Below are 10,595 nucleotides of genomic sequence, written 5' to 3'. Positions count from 1 at the left end.
GAAGGAGTAGGTGCGGAGGTACGCAGAGCAGAAGAAGGACCAGGTGAGGATCTGCGTAGTTTAGACACAGAAGAGCTGCGGATATTCACAGGCTTCTATTTGTGAAGTTGCAGACTTTTCTTGAAATATTTGTTGGCTGCCTTTTATCTATTACTGAAGAGTTTTGGGTTTAGATTACTGATATTGCTGTTCTGGTTACTGCATTCTAAGACGTTATTGGTTGATTGAAAAAGGAGATTGGTTGACTCACATATGATTATTTGATGTTTATGGATCCTGTTTGAAAATTTATGAAAAGTGGTCCTTGCAAGAAAAGAAGTAGGCCAACACCTACGTACTAGTAGATTAGCTAGTACAAGAGCTAAGGGGGTGGTAGCTCCCTTCCAGGAGAGACTGGAAAACGAGAGAGGGTTGTAGCTCTCAGCAGGTTGCAGCCTACATACTGGTAAAGGACTGCACTAGTACAAAATCATTGTAAAAGAAGTTTCTAATTGAAAGAAGATAGAGACATGTTGCAGCAGGTGGTTTTCACCCACATTGGGTTTCCACCTTATATCTGGTGTTATTCGGTGTGATTATCTGTTTTTCTTGTTCTTACTTATCATTATATGGTACTGACATACAAACTAATGATCAATATCTGAAGAATAAATTAAAGTATAAATCTGGAAGATATATTGAAAAGAATTAGATAATATTGATTCACCCCCCCTCTCAGTATTATTTCCAACAATTGGTATCAGAGCAGGTCCTTCTGAAGAAGCTTGATCGCTTGAAGGAAGATCCATCATCATGAGCAACTACGAGAGAGAAGCATCTATCAGGCCACCAATTTTTGACGGGACAAACTTCGTATATTGGAAGGTAAGAGTTACTGCCTATCTTCAATCTCTTGCTACAGAAGTCTGGGATATCATAGATATAGGGTACACTTTTCCATCAGCAACTCCTACAGATCCGTCTGAGAAGAAGAAATATGAAACAAATGCAAAGGCTGTCAATACTCTACTAGGATGTCTATCTCAATCAGAATTCGTGAAGGTTATGCAGTATAAATCTACAAAAGAAATATGGGACAAGATTGTTCTGAGCTATGAAGGAGATGATCAGGTAAAACGAGCAAAACTTCAAACCCTCAGAATTTAGTATGAAAATCTCAGAATGCACAACGATGAAAGTGTGGCTAACTATGTCCTTCGTGTAGATGATATTGTTAATTGTATGAAAAATTTGGGTGAAGAAATAAAAGAGGCTGTTGTGGTTGAAAAGGTTCTAATATCTTTGTCCCTTAGGTTTGAATCTAAAGTTTTTGAAATATAAGAAAAGGAGAATCTACGAAACCTTACCATGTCACAGCTGCACGAAATTCTGACTGCTTATGAAATGAGGAAAGGAGGACCATCAGATAGGAGAGAAGCTGCCTTCAAGGCTTCCAGCAAAGGAGATTACTATGAGTCAGGACACGTGTCAGAAGAAGAAGAAGAATCAAATTTTGTCAAAAACCTTCAACGGGGTGCTAGACGATTCCGAGGTAAGTTACCTTTCAAATGCTTTGCTTGTGGAAGAGTCGGTCACTATGCTGCCAAATGTCCTCATAAGGATAAGATTGACAAGGGGAAGGAACTTGTTAGATGGAACAAGAAACAAAATGCAAATAAGAAAAGCTATTATACTCATGAAGATAGTGATGGACTTTCAAATAGTGACGAAGATGAATGAGGTAATAATTATAAACTTTTAATGGCTTTTGAAGATGATGATTATATGGATGTTGTAGATGAAGAAGGTCTTTATGAAAAGATTTCTAATCTCAAAATTTGTTTAGAAGAGAAAAATGTGATTATTGATTCTCTGCAATGTCAACTGGCTAAAAGGGAAAAACATCATGAAAAATTGGAATGTGAAATTGTTAGTCTTAGAAAAGAGATTGAGAAAACAAAAGCTCTTAATCTTAAATTTGTTAAAGGGTCTGAAACTCTGGATGAGATTATCAATGTGCAGCGTTCTCCACTAATCAAGACAGGTCTGGGATATAATGGAGAAGCATCTCAAGCATCCACCTCCAAAAGTTATCTTGATGCAACAAGGACGAGCGAGCAAAGGCCTAATAGAAATCATCAAGTAAATTAGGGACAGTTTACCTTAAGAATGAACAAAGACTATCAAGAAAACCGGGGGTAAGCTACCTTAAGGACAAACAGAAGCTACAACCAACCACAGGTAAAATCTTCCCAATTTGCCTCAAGAATGGATGTCAGTAGAAACTACAATCGGTTGGGTGATAGATTTGATAATCGCAGGAGTTTCTTCAATGGCCAATGTTTCTCTTGCCATAACTTTGGTCACAAATCAGCTCAATGTGTTGCCTATAAGACAATCATGACTAGAGAAGCTCAAAAACAAAGAAATATGATTGGAATCACGAAAAGGACCTATAACAACTTTTTCGCCTTTGAAAGTGAAATTGAATGTTCTATTTGTAATAACTTCGGTCATGAAGAGTCTGAATGCAGGAGCAGGTTTCGGAAGACAACTCAGAAGGAACAAACCTCAAATGCCAGAACATGGAGAATGAAGGAACCACAACCAGAAAGATGTGGGATAGCTTTATATGCAGAAGGATAGGAAAATCAATGGTACATCGACAGCGGATGTTCGAAGCATATGACAGGTGATAAAGAAAAAATTCAATCATATAGTGCTTTAGAAAAAGGAAAGAAGGTTTCTTTTGGAAATGATACCCCTGCAGTCATAGAAGGAAAAGGCATTGTTCAGTTGAAAGAGAAAGTCAAGGCTGGAAATGTTTTGTATGTTGATGTCTTGAAGCATAATCTACTGAGTGTCAGTCAGATGTGCGATCAAGGAACCGAGGTAATATTTCGATCAAATGGATGTAGTGTTCGTGATCTTGAGATAGGAAAAACAGTGATCAAAGGCATAAGAACTCCAAATAATTTATACATATTTGAAGAAGGACAACAATAATGCTATTTGAGCAAGAATGATGAACACTGGTTATGGCACCGGAGGTTGGGGCATCTAAGCTTTTCACAGATAAGGAAAGCATGCAAATATCAGGCAGTTCGTGGTCTTCCAGACATTAGAATTCTAGACAATACAATATGCAAATCATGTCAGTTTGGTAAGCAAACTAGAACTAACTTCCATGAGAAGGAAGGATCAGCTAGCAGGCCTCTTGAACTAGTCCATACAGATGTATGTGGACCATCTAGGAAAAGGTCACCTCGAGGAGAAGAATACTTTATATTATTCATTAACGACTTCTCCAGGATGGTTTGGATAGGAATTATGAAGCACAAAGATGAAGCCTTCGAAAAATTCAAATCTTTCAAAGCCTTGGTTGAAAACGAATCAGATCACAAAATTAAGTGCCTCAGGTCTGATAGAGGTGGGGAATTTACCTCAAATGAATTTTTCGATTTTTGTGAAGAAAATGGAATAAGAAGGGAATTCTCTACAGCTAAGACTCCTCAGCAAAATGGAGTAGTGGAAAGGATGAACAGAACGATTCAACAAATGGCTCATGCTATGCTTGATGAATCTGGAACTCCCACAACCTTCTGGGGTGAAGCTGCATTTGCTGCGATCGTTATTCTCAATGAAACAAATGTCCGGGTGAACAACACTAAAACTCCTCATGAGCTCTGGTATGGTGAGACTCCTTCGGTAAAACATTTCAAAATCTTTGGAAGCAAATGTTATATTAAGAATAATGATGAACATCTTGGCAAGTTTGAACCTAGAGCAGATGAAGGGATTCTCCTTGGTTATTCTCCTCACAGCAAAGCATATAAGTGTTACGACAAAAGACTTGGAAGAATAGTTGAAAGCATTGATGTAGTGTTGATGAAGAAGGAAACATTACTAGGCAAGTAAATTATGAAAATATCGAAGAGGATGAAGATCATCCTTCAAATCAGACTAATGATGAGGAAGAACCTCAAGAGGCACCATAGGAACAGATACGGATAGAAGGGAAGACTCCATCTAGGTATGTTCAAAAGAATCATCCAGAATCTCAAATATTGGGGCAAAAGGAGGCAGGCGTACAAACAAGAAGAACAATTGCAGAAGCTTCAAGCTATTTGGCATTACTCTCCTCCACTGAACCACAAAATGTAAGAGACGCATGCAAAGATGAATGTTGGGTCAAGGCAATGGATGAATAACTTGAGCAGATTGAAAAGAACAACACTTGGGAGTTGGTTCCTAGACCAAAAGATAAGAATGTCATAGGGATAAAATGGATCTTCAAAAATAAGTTGAATGAAATGGGGAAGTAATTAGAAACAAGGCCAGAATTGTTTGTAAAGGGTATGCTCAACAAGAAGGAATAGACTTTGAAGAAACTTTTGCTCCCGTTGCTAGACTTGAGGCCATCTGGATGTTCCTTGCTCTCTCAAGCTTTCGGAAGTTCAAAGTATTTCAAATGGATGTGAAATCAGCCTTTCTGAATGGAGACTTAGAAGAAGAGGTGTACATTGAGCAACCAGATGGTTTCATTCTTGGGAATGATCCAAATCTTGTATGCAGACTAAAAAAGGCTCTATATGGTCTTAAACAGGCTCCAAGGGCTTGGTATTATCGTTTGGACAAATATCTTCATCAACAAGGCTTTTCAAAGGGATCGGTAGATAGCAATCTTTATATAAAAATTGAAAATGACAAATTGCTAATACTTGTTGTGTATGTAGATGATATTATCTTTGGCAGCAATGAAGAAACTATGAGTCAAAGCTTTGCCTTGGTGATGCAGAAAGAATTCGAAATGTCATTACTTGGAGAGCTGACATATTTTCTTGGTCTACAAATCCAACAAAATGAAGGCAGTATCTTTTTGTCTCAAACCAAATACCTCAAGCAGATCTTGAAGAAGTATGGCATGGAAGATTAAAAACCAATATGTACCCCTATGGTTACGGGATGCAGCCTCAGTGCAATTGATGAATCAGCAGCAGTGCATCAACCAACCTATAGATCCATGATTGGAAGTCTACTTTATTTGACAGGTACCCGACTAGACATCATGCATGCAATGGGAATAGTTGGAATATTTCAAGCAAATCCCAAGGAAACTCATCTTCAGGCAGTTAAGAGAATCTTCAAGTACCTTCAAGGAACTCAAAACTATGGCTTATGGTATCCTAGAGATACAGATCTCACACTTCATGCTTATACAGATGCAGATTGGGCCGGAAGCGTGGATGACAGGAAGAGCACAAGTGGTGGTGCATTCTTTATGGGTTCCAGATTAGTATCTTGGTTCAACAAGAAACAGAGTTTGATTGCTTTATCTACAGCTGAAGCGGAATATGTGGCTGCTGCATCTTGCTGCACTCAACTCCTTTGGATGATGCAGACCTTGTAGGATTTTCAAATCACTTGTACACCACCTATCTCCATCCTATGTGATAATACACGTGCTATCAACATTTCAAAGAACCCATTCATGCATTCAAAGACCAAGCATATACCTATCAAATATCATTTTCTTTGGGAACAAGTACTTGAACAAAAGGTCAAGTTGGAGTATGTTCCTTCTAAGGAACAAGTTGCTGATATACTCACCAAACCATTGCCCAGGGAGACCTTTGAATACCTCAGGAAAAAGCTGGGGGTAGTTGATGCATCATCTTGTTGTTGAATCTCATCTGTTTCAGAGATTGTTGGTTGTACGCGAGTTTCATATGGCGTATATGCATACATTTGCTGGGTTCATGGGGAGCATATATTATTCTAATAATGCATTGTTGGCATTATGGTAGAAGATCTTGGAGGAGAAAGTACAGAAGGACAACATGGATACTGATCTGAATATTGGTGCTAATATGTCTCTATCTCTCTTGTCAAGGTCATGTATGGTGTATAGTAGATTACGGGTCTTCTTGAAGAATTTTTCTTTTGCAGATCTGGTCTATAGTTAGGGGGAGCTCATTCAGAAATTTCAGCAGCCACTCAGGGGGAGTATGGACAGCAAAGGAAGAGAATATCTTGGTTCACCCTTTGCCCTTGATGTCAAAGGGGGAGATTGTTGGCATTATGATTCAGGTTTGGTGCTATGGCACAGGTGTTGTACTTGATGACAACTCACTCAAGTGGAAAATCTTTGTTTTGGCTCTCAAAATGATGGAAAATAAGGGGTTCGTAGGTACACCTTTCAAAAGGTGCAGGCCCATAGGCACGCCGTTCACCAAGTTCGGTCATGTCCGCAATTTATCCAAACAGAAGGTGCGGACCTTAGTCCACTCACTTCAATGCAGAGAAAGCGCGCTCACGTGGGAATTCTTATGTCGGGCCCATGATATTTAGCCCGACGTTCATGATCCTATGGTTTTGGCCCGTGGTATAGGATCTAAATTATTGAACCCCGGTTTTGATCCCTTGTATTGGTTTTCGATGGTTTTGTCCCATGGTGTGAATAAGGGCTTGCCTATAAAAAGGAAAGGAGATCACTTGGCTAGTCACTTGTGAAATTTGAATATCTTAGGATCTGACTATCTGTGGCACATTGGAGGACTGTTAATTTGGCTCTATTCAGAGGTCTGCAACGCAGCAGAAGGCGCAGGTTTAGGGGTCCGCTGCGCAGCAGAAGGCGCAGGTGCGTGGGTCCGCAGTGAAGCAGAAGGCGCTGGTGCGGAGGTATGCAATGCAGCAGAAGGCACAGTGCGGAGGTACGCAGAGGAACAGAAGGAACAGGTGCGGAGGTACGCTATTAGGCAGAAAGCGTAGGTGCGGATCTGCGGAGAGGTACGCAGTGCAGCAGAAGGAGTAGGTGCGGAGGTACACAGAGTAGAAGAAGGACCAGGTGTGGATCTGTGTAGTTTAGACACAGAAGAGCTGCGAATATTTGCAGGCTTCTATTGGTGAAGTTGCGGACTTTTCTTGAAATATTTGTTCGCTGCCTTTTATCTATTGCTGAAGAGTTCTGGGTTTAGATTACTAATATTGTTGTTCTGGTTACTGCATTCTGAGAAGTTATTGGTTGATTCATCGGTTGATTGAAAAAGGATATTGGTTGATTCACATATGATTATTTTATGTTTATGGATCCTGTTTGAAAATTTATGAAAAGTGGTCCTTGCAAGAAAAGAAGTAGGCCAACACCTACGTACTAGTAGATTAGCTAGTACAAGAGCTAAGGGGGTTTTAGCTCCCTTCCAGGAGAGATGGAAAACGAGAGAGGGTTGTAGCTCTCAGCAGGTTGTAGCCCGCGTATTGGTAAAGGACTGCACCCGTACAAAATCATTGTAAAAGAAGTTTCTAATTGAAATAAGATAGAGACCTATTGCAGCAGGTGGTTTTCACCCACATTGGGTTTCCACCTTATATCTGGTGTTCTTTGGTGTGATTATCTCTTTTTCTTGTTCCTGCTTATCATTATATGGTACTGACATACAAACTAATGATCAATATCTGAATAATGAATTAAAGTATAAATCTGGAAGATATATTGAAAAGAATTAGATAATATTGATTCACCCCCCCCCTCTCAGTATTATTTCCAACAACCTACATTCATGAAGGAAAGGGTGATAGTGTCTGATGTTAGACATCATCCAGCTGCCATTTCCGATGCCACCTTGGCCTATGCAGGAGGCCACAAGCTCCAATGTTAAGTTCCTGTTGGACGAGAAAGAATAAATGGAAAAGAACTTGTAGGCGGCTGGTAAAGAGGCAGAATAACTCAAATAGCATAACGCAGTTTCTGTAATGGCATAGATGAGGAAAGCGATACTTGATGAATTATGAATGCTCAAGACTACCATGTAGAAGCTCTATGATGGATTCGTCACCATGCATAAAGGAGTTGTCCATGTGCATGGCTTATAACAATAGAGAAATTTTTTTGTTCAAACTCTTAGGGACATACATGTTTCCATTACCCATGTGCAAGAGTGGATAATGTGGTACAAAAGGGCCTCGCTTTACTTACCAAAAATGATGAAGCCTTAGGCAAAGCTAGAGAAAGCAAAGGCCTGGATGTTGATCTAGAACTATGAGTAGCTCGCCCCATTTATCACCAACATATAGGCCTCATATGAATGATTGTATAAGAGTTTGGATGTTATAGTGAGAATGCGTAGTATCCCTTCAATCGATTCCCTCACCAAGGATAAACATAAGAACCAACTCTCGCTAGAGATAGACAGGTACATGGAACGGCTAAGGTGAGAGGCCACCAGGGATGACTTGGGGCTCATCTCACATAACATGCATAAGTGCATTGGTGGTCTCGTCATGGTCAACACCATGCTACACATGCTTCAGGATGAGTTGGATATATGTTCCAAGGCCATATACCTAGCTTCTATGGAGGCAAGAGCCCGTTATGAGAACGAAACCATCAAGCAATTTGGGGACATCATTTCGCAGTACTAAGCTTGGCATGAGTACGAGACCGATAAGTTCCAAGTGGAGGTTGCTGAGTTGGTATTTCCCCAAACTTCAGAGTCATAATGTGTTTTCTTCTTAGATTACCTCTAGCCTGTTTTGTCTCACATGGGTACATGTGGAAATGTAATATTATTTGTAAATATGTTGTAAGTGAAATTCCAAGTGTCATTAGTGGAATATGAAAGGTCATCATATTATGTAATGAGTTATTTGTAAAGAAGTTGAAGAGTCATGAGAGTAGTGAAAGAGTCACAAAGGGGAATGTCAAGGATCACCCCACCCTTTGTTATAAATAGAACCTCATAACTCTTAGAACAAGCTTTTAGGATCTAAGCTTTTGGCTAGGCTTGGGCTTAGAAAAGGTTTGGGAGTATTGTGAAGAGCCTTGGGTATACTTCTTTGGAGGAGCAGGTGTTCTTGACAGTAATGTTCCACTATTAGAGCTAGTGGTCGTCAATGGTGTATGTATGGATGGAAATTTCACTTATAATAATAATATCATAGCCAACATGCTTTCATGCATATGTTGTTATTGTAGTTGGACTATTCTGGTTGCTTTAGCAATGTATGTTGTTTGAATTACACATTTTCTTATGAACTACTTTGTATGCAACTATATGAATCCTAATGAATGTCTGTTGGTGGATTAACCTGTCAGTGAAATTTGTGGACTATTCTACATTTTAGCTTGTGATGTCATTCCGCTCGTGTGTTCCTTTAAAGCTGCATACTATTACAAGCTTCTAAGGGGTGCACTTCCTTTTCCCCTTCATGTGTTAGAACCCCCATGCATCTCACTTGACTCGCTATAAGGTCACACACTTGCTTCAGCCCAAAGTTATCATGCTTATCTCCACACACTACCATGGTCAAGGCATTACATTACCACCCACTGCTGGGACTCCTACTCTAAACAGTCTGAGGTCTAGTTGGGACTTCTTACCGAGGAGATCCCCTGAATATTGGCAGGTCCAACACCATCAACAAGACTAAATCCCTTGCTTATACTTCTTTCTTCCCCAAGATTTGGAAAAGGTGTGTTGATATATATATATATATATATATATATATATATATATATATATATATATATATATATATATATATATCATTTGGCGCCATGGACGTGAAAATCTTGAATAATTAAGCATCATATTAATAACATGTCTGAATTTATTAAATTGAGTATGGAGATTGAAGTGAATGGAAACATTCCTATTTCTAATTTCCTCATCATCAGAATGGAAGATGGATCCGTCTCCCACCAATTCTTCTGCAAGAAGAATCACACTGAGAAATATCTCCATGTCAATTCCCACCATCACTCATCCTATAAATTTGGTTTCTTGAACACCCTTGCTACCAGAGAAATTGATATTTCTAATGATCTTCATATCGATGATGAGAAAGCTCTTCTTTTAGAGGATTACATGAACAATAGTTATAAAAATCATCAAGGCCTAAAATCCTTCCAAAAAGCAGAAAAACAACCTAAAGCTAAGACTAATCCCAACACCTTATTGCCATTGTTCATCTTCCTTCTATTCAATGAAACAATGACATGTTGGCTCGTATTATTAAGAAGAGAAATATTTATGTGACCTTTAAGTTTCTTAACACTATTCATTTCTTCCTTAGGTCTGTCAAAGACTGGATTGACCTCTCTAACAATAAATGGGTTTACATGATCCCTTGTTCCTATGGACAGCCTTATATAGATGACACATGTTGTTCTATCAAGCATATAATTTAGGAGCATGCTACAGACAATAGACATAATCATTCTCACTCTTTGATGCTTGATGAACATTTTGTAAAGACTAAGCATCATATTTGTATTGAGGATGTTCCTGTCCTTGCTATGATTTCTCATTATCATCACATAAAGTGCAGGGAAACAATCGAAATAGAGAAACGAGCTACCAACAATTTTAATAGGGATGTTGGGTGGAGAATCACTAAACACTAAATCCCTGCTCTCTCATGACAACGTTATTCTTATTAATTTTTATATTTCTAGCTTTTAGTAATTTTTTTTTTTTTTTTTTGTAAACATGGTACTACTTTCTATATTACTTTTTGCAAAACTTTACAGTCAAATCCTCTAATCAGTCACCTACCCAAAGGAAACCAGGCGACCATTGGTCAGCATTGTATCCACTCCAAAATCTAAATAAGTT

The sequence above is a fragment of the Pinus tabuliformis genome, chromosome 1_2 (genome assembly GCF_031772625.1).
Source record: "Pinus tabuliformis cultivar Carrire ecotype Pingquan chromosome 1_2, CPIR1, whole genome shotgun sequence".
Taxonomy (NCBI): Eukaryota; Viridiplantae; Streptophyta; class Pinopsida; order Pinales; family Pinaceae; genus Pinus; species Pinus tabuliformis.
This window is presented reverse-complemented; position numbering follows the sequence as displayed.